The 14,896-nt window shown below is 46.0% G+C and overlaps 1 protein-coding gene across 2 annotated transcripts in view; it reads right to left on the reverse strand.

Moving 5' to 3' along the window:
- KIF26B (kinesin family member 26B) overlaps positions 1-14,896 on the reverse strand; it is a 555,192-nt gene that overhangs the window by 19,810 nt on the left and 520,486 nt on the right. The window lies entirely within an intron of this gene.

Consider the following 14,896-nt stretch of genomic DNA (forward strand, 5'->3'; position numbering starts at 1 on the left):
CTCTACTAAAAATACAAAAAATTAGCCAGGCATGGTGGCGCACGTCTGTAGTCCCAGCTACTCAGGAGGCTGAGGCAGAGAATCACTTGAACACAGGAGCTGAGGTTGCAGTGAGCCGAGATCACACCACTGCACTCCAACCTGAGTGATAGAGTGAGACTCTGTCTCAAAAAAAAAAAAAGAGAAAGTGGTGAGGTAAAGGGTACAGAGGGGAAGGAGCTGGAGCCGTGAACATTTAACTCCCTTCAAAACACATCTAATCCAGCAGAAATTCATGGACACCAGCACTCGACGAGGAAGCCAGGTCCCATTCCTGGCACACATTCTTAGCAGAGACACCATACCTGGATGTGTCTTGGGCTCTGTCTTCAGTGTGGGAGGTGGAGGATGAGTCCTGTTCAGATAGGCTGTGATCATATATAGTCAGCTCTTGTTACGCATGGTAGTTGTGTTCTATATTTGTGAACACTGAATTTGTAAATACTGGGCCATTGTTCTTAGGGGAGATAAAGTTTGGTGCAAAAGTAATTACAGTTTTTGCCATTTTAGTTACTTTTCTTTTTCTTCCTGAGACAGAGTCTTGCTCTATCGCCCAGGCTGGAGTGCAGTGGCGCGATCTTGGCTCACTGCAACCTTCACCTCCTGGGTTCAGGCGATTCTTCTGCCTCAGCCTCCCAAGTAGCTGGGATTATAGGCACCCACCACCACACGTGGCTCATTTTTGTATTTTAGTAGAGACAGGGTTTCACCATGTTGGTCAGGCTGGTCTCGAACTCCTGTCCTCAGGTGATCCACGCTCCTCGGCCTCCCAGAGTGTTGGAATTACAGGTGTGAGCCACCACACCTGGCCCATTTCAATTACTTTTGCCCCAGCCTAATAGATGGTTTAGGTTTCTGTGAACCTCTGATGACAAAAGTTTTTTCCATTGGTCAATACATAACCTTGTTAGTGAGATGCTCTATTTAATATTTTCTTCAAAATAATGAATTATATTCAGTATTTCTTTAAAATACTGGCCAAGAAGCGTTTGATACCTTCCTGCCCTTGGGTAACACGGCTGTAAATTTCTTTGGCTTCCAGCCTTACAACAATGCTGGCGATGACATTCAACTCTCTCGTCATCTGATGAGTCCACAAATTCTGCTATTTTTCATCTCTTCTGTGGCTCCACCGTGTACTCTGTTACCTTAGCACTTTCCAGAGTGGCCCCACATATGGACTGGCCGAAGGCACAGGCCCCTGTATCCCCATGTGACCCTGTGTAAGTCCCCAAGAAAACACAGCAAAGGCAGGATAAAGAGCTGTACCACTGTGATATCAACCTGGTTGCCTGTGTCCTTCCTCTTCCTTTTTCTAGGTGTGCTGTATTCTTGATTTGTTCACACTGGATTCCCATGAGCGCTGCAGCTCATGCCTGAAAGCAGCTTATCTAAAACGTGTATCTTCTCTGGAAGGCACATTCCAGCCTTCTTGTGCTTAGGGAGCCTGAATAGGACATCAGCACCATTCTTAGGGCCACTTACAGCAAAATCACCATCAGAAAGCACAACAATATGAAAAAAAAACAAAAACAACAACAACAAACAAAACAGTGCTAAAGAGACTGCAAAAAGGACACGTGCACGGCAGGAGAGCCGGCAGTGAAGGCAGAGCTCTGCACGGGGCGGGGAACGCATGCATCCGGCGACACAACATCGTCACCCCTCCACCCGTGTCCGAAAATGACTGTGAAACCAGTGCATTAGTTTCGGGGTCACAAATATATGTCAGTGAGTAGGTAAATTCGCAAATACAGAATCTGCAAATGATGAGGACTGACTGTTAGCCCATTGCACACCGCGGAAGGCACAGCCCCTGAGTCTCCACGTGACATTCTCCAGGAAGCCATACCGAAGGCAAAATTCAGACAGAACATGGTGATATCCAAATGTCTGCCAGTGCATTTCCGCACTCCCCACTCATGACTCCATCATGTGGTAAAATGTCCACAGCTATTTTTTCAAGGCCGCATTGTGGAAAGCAGCAGCCGCCTGTGTGTTGCTTAGCAACCTCGCTCTCCCTGCGGACAGCGGCCAGTGGAGCTGCTGGAAGCACTTCACGTGGGCCTCTGTGGACTGTAAGAGAGGTCCTCCAGGGAGTGAAAAATGGTGCACAGAAAGCTGCGGCGTTTCCAGCCTCGTGATGAACTTGGAGTGAAGTCAACTAAGGGAGGGAAAGTGGGGGGCAGAAGCGGCAGGTTCTAAAGGCTGCAAACTGTCGGATGAACTCAGAATCTTTGGAGGGAATGGTCAGCAGAAACTTAGCCCGTCCTTTGCATCAGGACTGAAGTGAGAGCAAGAGAAGGGACGAAGAAGAGCACAGGGCTGCTGGCCACCTGCACCCCAGAGCCGGCAGTAGGGATGGAGGGAGGTGGTACCTGGAGGGGGGTTGGGTGGGGTGCCCTGGCTATGGAGGACAGGTTGGCCAGGCACAGGAGGAGACTGGGGACAGAGCAGAGCTGACTGGGCCTGAGGAAGGCACACACTGCTCTTTCAGGCAGCCGTGTTTACACACACATTCCACTGCCCACCTACCCTGACCACGCATGCCTTAAGATATTTTAGGCCAGGTGCAGTGGCTCACGCTTTGAGGGGCCAAGGCCGGCAGATCACCTGAGGTTGGGAGTTTGAGACCAGCCTGGCCAATATGGCGAAATCCCATCTCTACTAAAAATACAAAAATTAGCCAGCCTGTGGTAGCAGGCACCTATAATCCCAGCTACTAAGGAGGCTGAGGCAAGAGAATTGCTTGAGCCCTGGAGGTGGAGGTTGCAGGGAGCCAAAATTGCACCACTGCACTTTGGGCAACAAAGGGACACCCTGTGTCAGAAAAAATAAAGACTTTTAGAAAAACGTCTTTTTAAAATCAGTCAGTGCTTTCATTGGACATGAAAAAAGGATAAAATGAACAGGATAATGAACATATTTTAATTAGTAATGAGTTGAAGACATGAAGGAGCATGTATCACTCCAGCACAGGGGCTGACCAGCCAGGGCCCTGCAGGTGCCAGCCACCACACTGCCGCTCTTGTAAATAAAGTTTTATTAAAACAGCCACATCTGTTTGTTTACATAGTATCTGAGGCTACTTTTGTGCTATAATAAGAGTTGAGTGATTCTAACAGAGCCTATGTGGCCCTCATGGCCAAACATACTTGGTCCTTTGTGTAAGAAGTCTGTCGACGCCTGCTCTAGAGTAATGATGAAACACAGGATCATCCCAGACACAGAACAACCAAGCAGAAAATGAAGGTGGGCCTGGATTTCCTGACTACACAATCATCCATTGCTTTGGGCAGTAAAAATGGAAACAGGCACATGAACCATGTGCATGCAGCCAGCCACACACACCGGCATGCTCTTTTACAGAAAAGGGAGAACTTTCTTTTGTTTGTGTTTGTTTTTGTTTTGAGACGGATCTTGCTCTGTTGCCCAGGCTGGAGTGCAGTGGCATGATCTTGGCTCATTGCAACCTCCGCCTGCTGGGTTCAAGCAATTCTCCTGTCTCAGCCTCCCGAGTACCTGGGACTACAGGCATGCACCACCACACCCGGCTACTATGTTGTATTTTTAGTAGAGACAGGGTTTCACCACGTTAGCCAGAATGGTCTTGATGATCTGACCTCATGATCTGCCCACCTCAGCCTCCCCAAGTGCTGGAGCCACTGCACCCAGCCTTTTTAAAAGTAGTACATTGGTTGGATTTAGGGATGGAAACTACAGACAGAATCCTTACATGTATGAGATAGTCAAGATAGCAACTAATACTTGAATGCCAAGAAAACACTGGTACCACGTGCACTGTCAAGGACAGCACCCTGGAACTACATCGCATTTCAGTCACTATCCCATGCTCTACCCACGTCACCTGTAACGTGCCAGAATGCATTGTAGAGAGATGGAGGTGCTGGGTGAAGGCTGCCAGATGCCAAGCTGGCTCCAGGAGTTCTGCTCTCCCAGCCCTAGGTGCCAAATCCCAGGCCCCTGCATTCACCCTCTGACCACCAGGAGACGGCAGGAGAGCGAAGAGAAGGAAACAAGACCAGAGGGAGGATAGAGCCACGGCTTTGAAATACATGCTGATGTTCAAGTAGCACCATACCCTCCTCGCCACGGACTCCGCCTCCTTCCTGTTTATATGATTACTCTGTGAAGATCCTTTTGTCCCCAGAGAGGTCACCAGTGACCCTTGGAGACCAGCCTGAGATGCCAGGGACTACAGTTCCCAAGATGCCAACATCCCTGGTCCAGTGCTCCTGGCCAAGGTGGGTAGCACGTCTGCAGTTCCTTATCCCTCATGAGAAAGACTGTTTTCGAGGGAAACCATCACCACCTCTGCTGAGGGCAGCTCTGCCCCGATGGGGCTCCTAGGTCTCAAGCAAGTTTATTTCTGACAGCGTTGAGTTGTACCAGATTGCAACACGTACCTCCCAGGGGGAAAATCACTTTATTTTATTTGAGTTTACTTATTTCTAAAGGACTTGATGATCTTGCTATCCATGACTGCGTCCCGGGCATTCCTACGTTTGACGCCTCCCCTCTGGGGAAGCCATCTACTCGCAGAAGGCAACTTTCCCTTCAAGGATGCTACTGCCTTAGGGGATGAATTATTTGGTTTTGGGTACTAGAGAAGTGCCAGAGGCTGCGTATGGGCTGAGCTAACCTGATGGCATTTTCGAAAGGAGAGGTCCATGAAGGTGAAGTACTTGCTGCTCAATTTCAGCTAGTATTCCATTTGCACTGCACAAGCCACATGTAGGTCCGTTTTGCGGGATGCCGTGAAGACAACTGCACATCTATGAGCTAGAGAAGCATGGTTCTCAGGCCTTCCGACGAGGGCGACTCTGGTTTGTGGAATAAAGTATTGGCAAAGATAGCTCCCTGAGTCCAGCGTGCATGCTAGACGTCCTCAAACACTGTCATTCAGCAGTGCACAAGACTGTGAGTGGTCTCATCAAGGAGAGCTTACGAGAGGACCCTGCAGAGAACCACCCACACTGGCTGAAGGACCAGCCTTTGTGATCCAACCAACACACCACCTATTATGAGATCATGTCTTGCTTATCCTAAGACTGCTGGTTGGCAGAGGTCTTGAAACTTGAACCATTAAGAGTACATGAGGCTAACCTAATTATTTGCTCATAGGTCTCTTTTATTAAGCACTGTAGAATCCTGAGGGGCAAGCAGCATCATTTGAGATGCCGCTGAGGCAGGATAATACGTGGGAGAGATGTGTGCTTCCCCCACACCATCCTGGTTACTTAGGGCTGGCACCATAGTGGCTCTGGAACTTTGGTGGCTGTGCCCAGTGAGAGGCAGGAGAGTCGCAATGGTGCCCCACAGGGGCCTGCTATTCTTGGTGACGCAGTAGTTGTTTCCAGGCAGAGATGCGTGCTGAGCATTCAGGAGAGCTCTCGGGAACATCAGGAAATACTGGATGCAGAGAGTTTGCACAGAGCAGAGGCTGTACATTGCAAGCACGGGCTGGGGCCAACAAGTCTGAGTTACGACTTTAATAGTTACCACTGTACACGGAGGAGGATGAAGTCTGATGAAATTTGGGCCACACGGATCCATCTGATCCTCCATGCCGGCATTCTGTTTATCTGAATAAGATAAAGTTCTTGGCAACTCAGCTACTTCTTGAGAAAGACCAGCTGTAGATAGCAAACAGTCTCAATAGATTCTTTTAGGAGAACTCTGTGATGTAACTCAAATTTATAAATAGCAGAAGGTTTCAAGTTAAAATCCTAACCAATCTGCTTTGATCTCATTTACACAAGACTCGTTTCCAGTGACTAAAGTGGATGTAAAACATGCATTCAATCAAATGTGTCCCGTGAAAACTTTTATGATTCATTTGTCATTCCTTCTTATCTAGAACAGTGAACATCATCTCAGCGATAGCCATGCAGAATTAGTACAATCTGAATTACTCTAGATACTTGAACTCTTCAGCTCTGCTCAGGAAATGTATATTCATGCCAAGGCCATAGCACTCAGGTATGGTATCAGAAATTGTAAAGGTAATTCACATAATGACTTAAAAAACAGAGTCTGCTAATTCCAGAATACAATTCTGTCAAGATTGAAGACTATTTTTAGGGCCACAGAGTATTAGAGTGGAAAGAATTTGGGAGATTATTGCATTTCTTAATAATAGCACTGCCATGGTAACAGGTGATCTGCTTTCTGCTTGAGTATTTTTAACTTGGGAGAACTTACCGTCTCCCAGGACGTTATATTAAACTGAAATCTTTTTAAACTGACTCCCAACCCATGGGCACTAGCTTTGTGCTCTAGGATTATATCGGGTAAAAATATTCCCTGTTGCTCACTCTGGCCCCTCACACTTTAAAAGACAGTTATCATATCCTTCTACCATGTCACTGAGACGAGGCCACTTCTGTATGGCAGTGCCCTTATTAAGAAATGCAGTAGGCTGGGTGCGAGGGCTCACGCCTGTGATCCCAGCACTGGAGGCTGAGGCAGGCAGATCATGAAGTCAGGAGTTTGAGACCAGCCCAGACAACATGGTGAAACCCCGTCTCTATTAAAAACACAAAAAAATTAGTTGATTGTGGTGGCAGGCACCTGTAATCCCAACCACTCAGGAGCCTGAGGCAGGAGAATTCCTTGAACCTGGGAGGCAGAGGTTGCAGTGAGCTGAGATCATGCCACTGCACTCCAGCCTGGGCAACAGAGTGAGACTCCATCTCAAAAAAAAAAAAAAAAAAAAAAAGGAAATGCGATGTTTCAGCTCTAATACTCTATGGTCCTGAAAATGTTCTGTTGCTTAAGAACATTCCATGCTCCTTCCACTGCTCTTCAGATACACAGTTCGCCATCCAAGCTCACACTGCCCCTTTCCACCCTCACAATTTAGCACTTCATCTCTGGTCAGACTTGGGTAGTAAAAACTTTGGCCTTGCCCAAAGATAGATCTGGCCTTCTCCATGAGCTTCTCGGAGGTGAACTACATTGAACTCACTGGGAGAGCCTTTGTTTAAGGTGAGGGTTGGCCACATCAGATCTCAGCATGGGAGGGGCCGTACCTGACTGTCTTACGGTCCAAGCTGGCTGCAAGAGAAAGATCAACCATGTGACATAGGGCAGGGGCTTTGGGGTCACACGGTACCAGTCAGCCTGAAGACTGGGTTAAACCACATGGGAAGTCAAATGATCGATCGTGCCAGTGTAATGAAGCCACAATAGCCGCTCCAGACACAAGGCTCAGGTGAGCATCCTAGGTTGGCAGGACTCCACGTGTACCATCACATGTGGATGCAGGGAAGGTGTCGTGACGTGTCCCGAAGACCATGCAAGCGTTACATTTGGAACCTTCCTAGACTCTGCCCCATGTGTCTCTTCCTTTGGCTAATTTTAATCTGTATCCTTTCCAACGTAATAAACTGTAGCACTGAGTTTCCAGTGAATTCTTTGAATCCCTCTCATGAATCACGAGCCCGTGGGAGGTTCCGGGAAGCATCCGAACATGGTGTCGGAAGTGACGTGGTCTTGGGTTGGCAGATGGGGCCGTGCTCTCCCAGTGTGAAGTTTGGCCGATTCTGAGGAGCTCTTCTCAGCAAGATCTTAAGAGGCCTGACAGTAAGAGCGGTGTTTCCATTTTGACCTTTCTTTGCAGCGACTCAGCCAGTATGTACAACTTACTAGCTCTAGGTCAGAAAGGGGAAATCCCACATTTATTTTTATTCAATTTAGCATAATCAGGAGCTAGGAATGTCATCACTTTGATCAAAACCAAAACCAAAACCCAAAAACAATAACTTAGAAGGTACATTAGTGGACCTAATAGACAAATAGAAAATAAGAGATCCACAGATTTCCCCTGAATCAACAGACTGCCAAAACTTACATTTTTTTTTTGAGACAGAGTCTCACTTTGTACAATGGCGCAATCTTGGCTCACTGCAACCTCCGCCTCCAGGGTTCAAGCAATTCTCCTCCCTCAGCCTCCCAAGTAGCTGGGGCTACAGGTGCATGCCATCATGCCCGTGTAATTTTTGTATTTTTAGTAGAGACCGGGTTTCACCTTGTTGGCCAGGATGGTCTCAATCTCTTGACCTTGTGATCCACCCACCTCAGCATCCCAAAGTGCTGGGATTACAGGCATGAGCCACCACACCTGGTCAAAACTTACAGATTCTAATGAAGTGTTTTTTTAAAAAAACACAGATATGCCAAGTGATTTGGTAACAAGACCCTGTGCACTTCCTGAACATGCACACTGTCCTTTAACAGATGCACACGGATTTGATCCACCTGCAAGAGCAGGTTAGGAATAATGATGTTTATGTCATTACTGCAATTTACAACGTAAATGCGACTCTGGCGTGTTTCACATTGTCTGAAGTTTCACTTTCTTTTAAATTTTATTTGGCCCAAACCATTATCATTTGTTATCAGTGCTTTGCAATACATATTTCCATAGACCTGTCATTTTTTAACAGAGCCTCTGCAATGGTTTATGACAGCTTTGCTAGGGGAGGGATAAGGAAGCATCTCAGTTATGTTGCGTTATAACCATTATACATTTTCTGAGTCAAGATGAGCTCATTGTACTACTTAGAAACTTTGATCTCCTTCCACTTTAAATCATCCTCAAGTTTAGGAGCGTGTGTTAACCCAGTGCCAGAGATCTCTGCAGCAATCCAAAAGGGAGTTAGGCACTGCTGGCTGATGGAGCTGGAGTCAAGAGTCATGTTGTCATAGTAACCCAGAGGCTCTCCCTCCATTTTTCTTACTCTTGTTCTTCCCCAGAGACTTTTAAAGAATTCTCAGGAATAAAGAAAATGCAGAGCCTTCTTCACAATAGCAAAGACTTGGAAACAACCCAAATGCCCATCAATGATAGACTGGATAAAGAAAATGTGGCACATACACACCGTGAAATACTACGCAGCCATAAAAATGGATGAGTTCATGTCCTTTGCAGGGACAGGGATAAAGCTGGAAACCATCATTCTCAGCAAACTGACACAAGAACAGAAAACCAAACACCACATGTTCTCACTCATAAGTGGGTGCTGAACAATGAGAACACATGGACACAGGGAGGGGAACGTCACACATCAGGGCCTGTCGTGGGTGGGGGGCTAGGGGAGGGATAGCATTAGGAGAAATACCTAATGTAGATGACAGGGTGATGAATAAGACAAACATCATGGTACGTGCACACTCTACACATGTAGCCCAGAACTTAAAGCATAATAACAATAATTTTAAAAAAGGAAACTGCAGAGCCCAAATGGAATTCTTGATAGAATGAAACCCTACCCTAGCCGGGTGGCTTCTCTCAAATCTTTCCCCCTGCCTTGCCGCTTCATCATCTATGAACCTGCTGTGTCTCCTTAGTGATAAACTTGCATTTCTAGAACATTCTTGTGCTTTTCCATGAGTGTTAGTGTGTGTTTCAGGTAGGAAACATACATGAAGTTTATATTTGACAGCACTTCTTTCTATGGTTCTACCTATGATTGCCCTTGAGGGCTGACATTCGAAGTCTGTAGAATCTGGGCTTTGAAAATCTGCAAATGGATTTAGAGTTCTTTCAAAAAGGTGTGTTTACTAAAAAAAGCCAGGAAACATCTGGCAGGGTTTCATTCCTCTTTTTTATCTCCTCCCTAAGCAAAACCCTAAGATGACAGCACCTCGGGGATTGGGTAAATTATGGGGCTTTTATTTTCCAGCTCTGGGAACTCAGGTGAGTCCCTCTAACGTTCTCCAAAGCGTACAGGATGATTCTTTGGAGAAGAAAATATTGGAATTTCCTTTTATATTTATTAATCTCTTTTAAAAAAATGGATTTGAGAGACACAATACAGTATTACCAACCAACTGATTCAGTGACCCGCTTACCCTGACACAGTCCCTGGACAGGCTGAAAGGACGTTGAATAGGATTAGGCAAAGGGCCTAGGCTTGGAAATTATACTAGATAACAATCATGACTGCTTCCAGTCTCAGAGCTTCGTCTAGCCAATTCTATGCTTTCTATCTAAATAACATAAATAGAATACGCCGATGTGAGCCCCAAGCAGCCGTTGCACTCGGATTCACTTGACTGAGTTCTGATCTTGTGCACACAAAAGGCAGGGAGGTGTCATCTTGCTCGGCCTCAGCAGGCTGCACATCAGTGGGCACTCCCCGCATTACAGGGTAACCTTCCAAGAGAGATGACATCAACCAGCTCACCAGGCGAGGCCGGCCACATGGTTACCTCACCCTGTCGGGAAGGATCCAGACTGGCTTTGGGAGGATGCATGTGTTCATGAAATGTCTTTCTTCCTGTGGTTTCATGCTCGCAGCTTTCCCCGCGCAGAAGGCTTTCTGTTAAGTCAGCAGCATGAAGCTTAAAGCAGGATTCTGATGGTCAAGGTCAGGACCAGCCATCTCCTTCCACCCTTGCTCCCTGTTCCTGACCAGTGGCCTTTCCAGCACTCAGCTGGGGATCCTGAATGTGGTTGCAGGAGGTCTGGTGAAGACTGTTACTCCCCGAGACGTGGCCTCGGCACCTGCCTGATGGGCTGCAGACCGCCCTGACCACGGCTCCATCTGCTGCTTCACTGACTGGCAGTCGGGGAGGACTCCCGTTATCATGTGAAGGTGACAATAAAGATGAATTGGCGGCTCTGGACCTGGAGCTGGGCGGCTGAGTGGGGAGGGTGAAGGTGCCTGCCTACACATCCCTCCCCGCTCTGCGGGCTTCACCGCGCCCTGAACACGCTGTGAACTTCCATGCCTCTCCTGCATCGGTGCTCATCCCGGGTGTTAAGACAGAAATGCCCTTTCATCTCTCTGTCTATGGCAATTCTTTCATGTCCTGCTCAAATGCATGAATCCACTCATTATTATCCACGAATAATCCTTGCTACTGAGAAAAACCGGGGGAAAAGTCGGATGGAACTAGCAACTGCAAGGGACTCTGTCCTTGGAAATCACCTGCCTTTTAACATTTTTATTGTGGTAAAATATACATAAAATGTCCTATTTTGCCGTGTGTGGTGGCTCATGCCTGTAATCCCAGCACTTTGGGAGGCCGAGGTTGGCAGACTGTCTGAATCCAGGAGTTCAAGGCCAGCCTGGGCAACATGGCAAAACCCCGTCTCTACTAAAAATATAAAAAATTAGCCAGGCGTGGTGGCGTATGCCTGTTGTCCCAGCTACTTGGGAGGCTAAGGCCAGAGGATAGCTTGAGCCCAGGAGGTCAAGGCTGCAGTGAGCCGAGATCCTGCCATTGCACTCCCGCCTGGGCAGAGTGAGACTGTTTCAAAAAAGAAAAATAAATAAAACCAAAGCGGGTACTGCTACCTTGGGCTGCAATGTGTGCCTAGTATAAGGTTCATGGTCGCTACTGTGTGACAGCAGAGAGACAGTCAGCCCCGTCATGGCCTGCTTGGGCCTGCACAGCTCACAGTTTTCAAGGGTAGATCACAGTAGGGACATTTTACACCGAGGCTACCATCAGGCCCCTCTTGAGAAATGCATATGACGTTCCCCAAAGACGGACAGTCAGAACCACTGAAGTGCCCTCAATCTGAGGCCAAGACTCTGGCCAAGGCAGTGAGGCCCCTCTGTTAGCTCTGACTGTGCCACGACTCTCAGGCCATCCTTACATTGATACTGCACAGGTACAAAAGTCTCCAGAGCAAAAACGTTTGATCCCAACAGGATATGTGAGTTAAAAGGGCTGATGAAGCCATTTGGTACAGTGAAGTTAAGTATCTCGTGCATATAGAAAAGATGTGTTGGCTGGGTGCAGTGGCTCATGCCTGTAATCTCAACATTTTGGGAGGCCAAGGCGGACAGATCACCTGATGTCGGGAGTTTGAGACCAGCCTGACCAACATGGAGAAACCCTGTCTCTACCGAAAATACAAAATTAGCTGGGCGTGGTGGCACATGCCTGTAATCCCAGCTACTCGGGAGACTGAGGCAGGAGAATGGCTTGAACCCAGGAGGCAGAGGTTGTGGTGAGCTGAGATCACGCCATTGCACTCCAGCCTGAGCAACAAGAGCGAAACTCCATCTCAAAAAAAAAAAAAACAAAAAAAATGATGTTTCCAAAAAGGGTCACAAAAGTCATCTCCACTTGTAGAGGAAGCAGCTACCTACGTGGGAGCCTTTTCGGGGTCTTGTTACAAAGCCTAAACTTGTCCCATTCTCATTCCTTTGCACTAACACACAGAAAGTCTTATTCTAACAAATATGCTACCTCTGAGTTGTTCATTCAACAAGCAGTGTTAAGAACCTCGGCTACAGGAACCCCGCCAAGCGGTTTCATTCAGCTGACCATGCTCTCACTTGCCCGGAAGTCTCAGTGCACGCCTGGTACCCTGCATCCTGTCTTGTTTTGTCCTGATTCTTCATGTCTTTATTCAAAGTACAAGCAGTTATGATTAAGACTTGTATTAAAATGAGATTGAAGAATTGGGCGGACTTTCACTTTCTGTTTCAGTGGTCTTATCTAGGAGCGTGAGGTGTGTGCAGTGAAGACAGTTGGCACTTTAAGATATACTGTCAGGAGCTTGAGACCAGCCTGGCCGATACGGTGAAACCCCGTCTCTACTAAAAACAAAAAAAATTAGCCAGGTGTGGTGGTGGGTGCCTGTAATCCCAGTTCAAGCAGTTCTGCTTCAGGAGGCTGAGGCAGGAGAGCTGCTTGAACCCAGGAGGTGGAGGTCGCAGTGGGCCGAGACTGTGCCACTGCACTCTAGCCAGAGCGAGACTCCATCTCAAAAAAAAAAAAAAGAGGAGAGAGAGAGACACACACACAGACACAGACACATAACGTTCCGGCCAGGTGCACTGGCACATGCCTGTAATCCCAACAGTCTGGGAGGCTGAGCTGAGGCAGGTGGATCACTGGAGGTCAGGAGTTCAAGAACAACCTGAGCAACATGGTGAAACCCCATCTCTACTAAAAATACAAAAATTAGCCAGGTGTGGTGGCCCATGCCTGTAGTCCCAGCTACTAGGGAGGCTGAGGCAGGAGGATCACTTGAATCCAGGAGGTGGAGGTTGCAGTGAGCCGAGACTGCATTATTGCACCCCAGCCTGGGTGACAGAGCGAGACTCAGTCTCAAAAACAAACAAACAAAAAGATGTAATGTTCCAAGCTGAGAAACATATTATGTTGAAATCCAACTCTAAGTGATGTACATATGTAATTCATAACTGAGCTCAAACACCCTTCTAACTCTACCAGAGAAGTGCAAGCTACAGTTGTTGAAATTTGTAAACTGTATATAAACGGAGTTACGGTCACTGAACTACAAACATGTTTTATGAAGTTTAAACTGGATTAAAAAAGAATTCATCAGGAGAGTGTGCAGTTTATCTCGCTGCCTGTCAACAGCTGGATTTGAGAAATATTTGACACTTGAAATAATGAAGTGATATGAAATTGCTGACATCAGGCAGCTTTTAACTTTGAAATATACTTTATGAATCAATCTAAATGCTCTACAAAAAAGTATTCGAGTTTTGGAAACAAGTCATCTAAATTTTGATGGCATTTGGTTCAAAATAAATTGTAATCCATAATCAAGTGTTCAACAAATGAAACACAAAGACCTTAGCCTCTAAAGCTTGTAATGAATTGCAGTTATTAAAAACAAAATGTGCAAATGAGAGACCCTGAAAAATAGATGACAAACGCTCTAACTGTACAAAAGATTAACATGTGAAATTCTATAACTATGCTCTAGAAATTGACTTGCGGGAAGGTCCTTTGAAACTTTCACACGCAATATTCTCACTGAATTGAGAAACATATTCCATTGAAATAAACTTGTAATTGATAGTGGTACAAATAAATTCTCAATTCTTTTTAACCAAACTGTGATATTCTATCAAGGGAAACAGAAGCCACAGTTATCAAAAACAGATGGTTTTACGCGTCAATACACATACACATTTATGTAAACATATAGGTAAGGCAGGTGGACTATGTGAAGAAGTAAAATGCTGTGACATTAGGAAAACAACAGAAAAAATCCTGTTTAGAAAAATACTACTGACATAGTATTAGAAAAAGATAGTGAAGACACTGACTAAAATACACAAAAGTACATTAAGTGATTATTCTGCTTATTTTTTAATGCCCAGATAAACAATATAAAGAAGTTTTAACCTTTTTTCTACTTTTATATATGTAGATATTTTCTTTTTATAAGACAGTATTTTGTTTGAAAGCAAATTTTGAATAGAACTATTTTATAGGAGGATATGTCAGAAAATATTTCAAAACACTGAATAATAATAATAGTGTCCCTTTTCACTCTCAAAAGTGACTTGGATAATAAATTATATGATGCCCTTACTTATCATTTAAAAGAAGGAGAGGTGTGTAAAGACAACAGAAAAAGCAGCAAAAGAGCAACATGGTAGCCTTGGTTCCTAGGAAAGCCTTCTTACTACGTACAAATAAATGTTGCGGGGTTTTTTTGTTTTTTGTTTTTTGTTTGTTTTTTGAGATGGTGTCTTGCAATCTCACCCAGGCTGGAGTGCAGTGGTGCGATCTCGGCTCACTGCAACCTCCGCCTCCCGGGTTCAAGTGATTCTCCTGCCTCAGCCTCCTGAGTAGCTGAGATTACAGGCACCCGCCACCACACCTGGCAAATTTTTATATTTTTAGTAGAGACGGGGTTTCTCCATGTTGGTCAGGCTGGTCTGGAACTCCTGACCTCAGGTGATCCACCCACCTCAGCCTCCCAAAGTGCTGAAATTACGGGTGTGAGCTACTGTCCCCAGCCGTGGATATTTTTTAAGTTTTAGTAAATGCATTGTTGAACTACAAAAAGTAAAGAATTCTCAGGCCAAAAAATAAAAACAAC

This window comes from Cebus imitator, unplaced genomic scaffold (assembly GCF_001604975.1).
Source record: "Cebus imitator isolate Cc_AM_T3 unplaced genomic scaffold, Cebus_imitator-1.0 Scaffold75, whole genome shotgun sequence".
NCBI classification, from domain to species: domain Eukaryota; kingdom Metazoa; phylum Chordata; class Mammalia; order Primates; family Cebidae; genus Cebus; species Cebus imitator.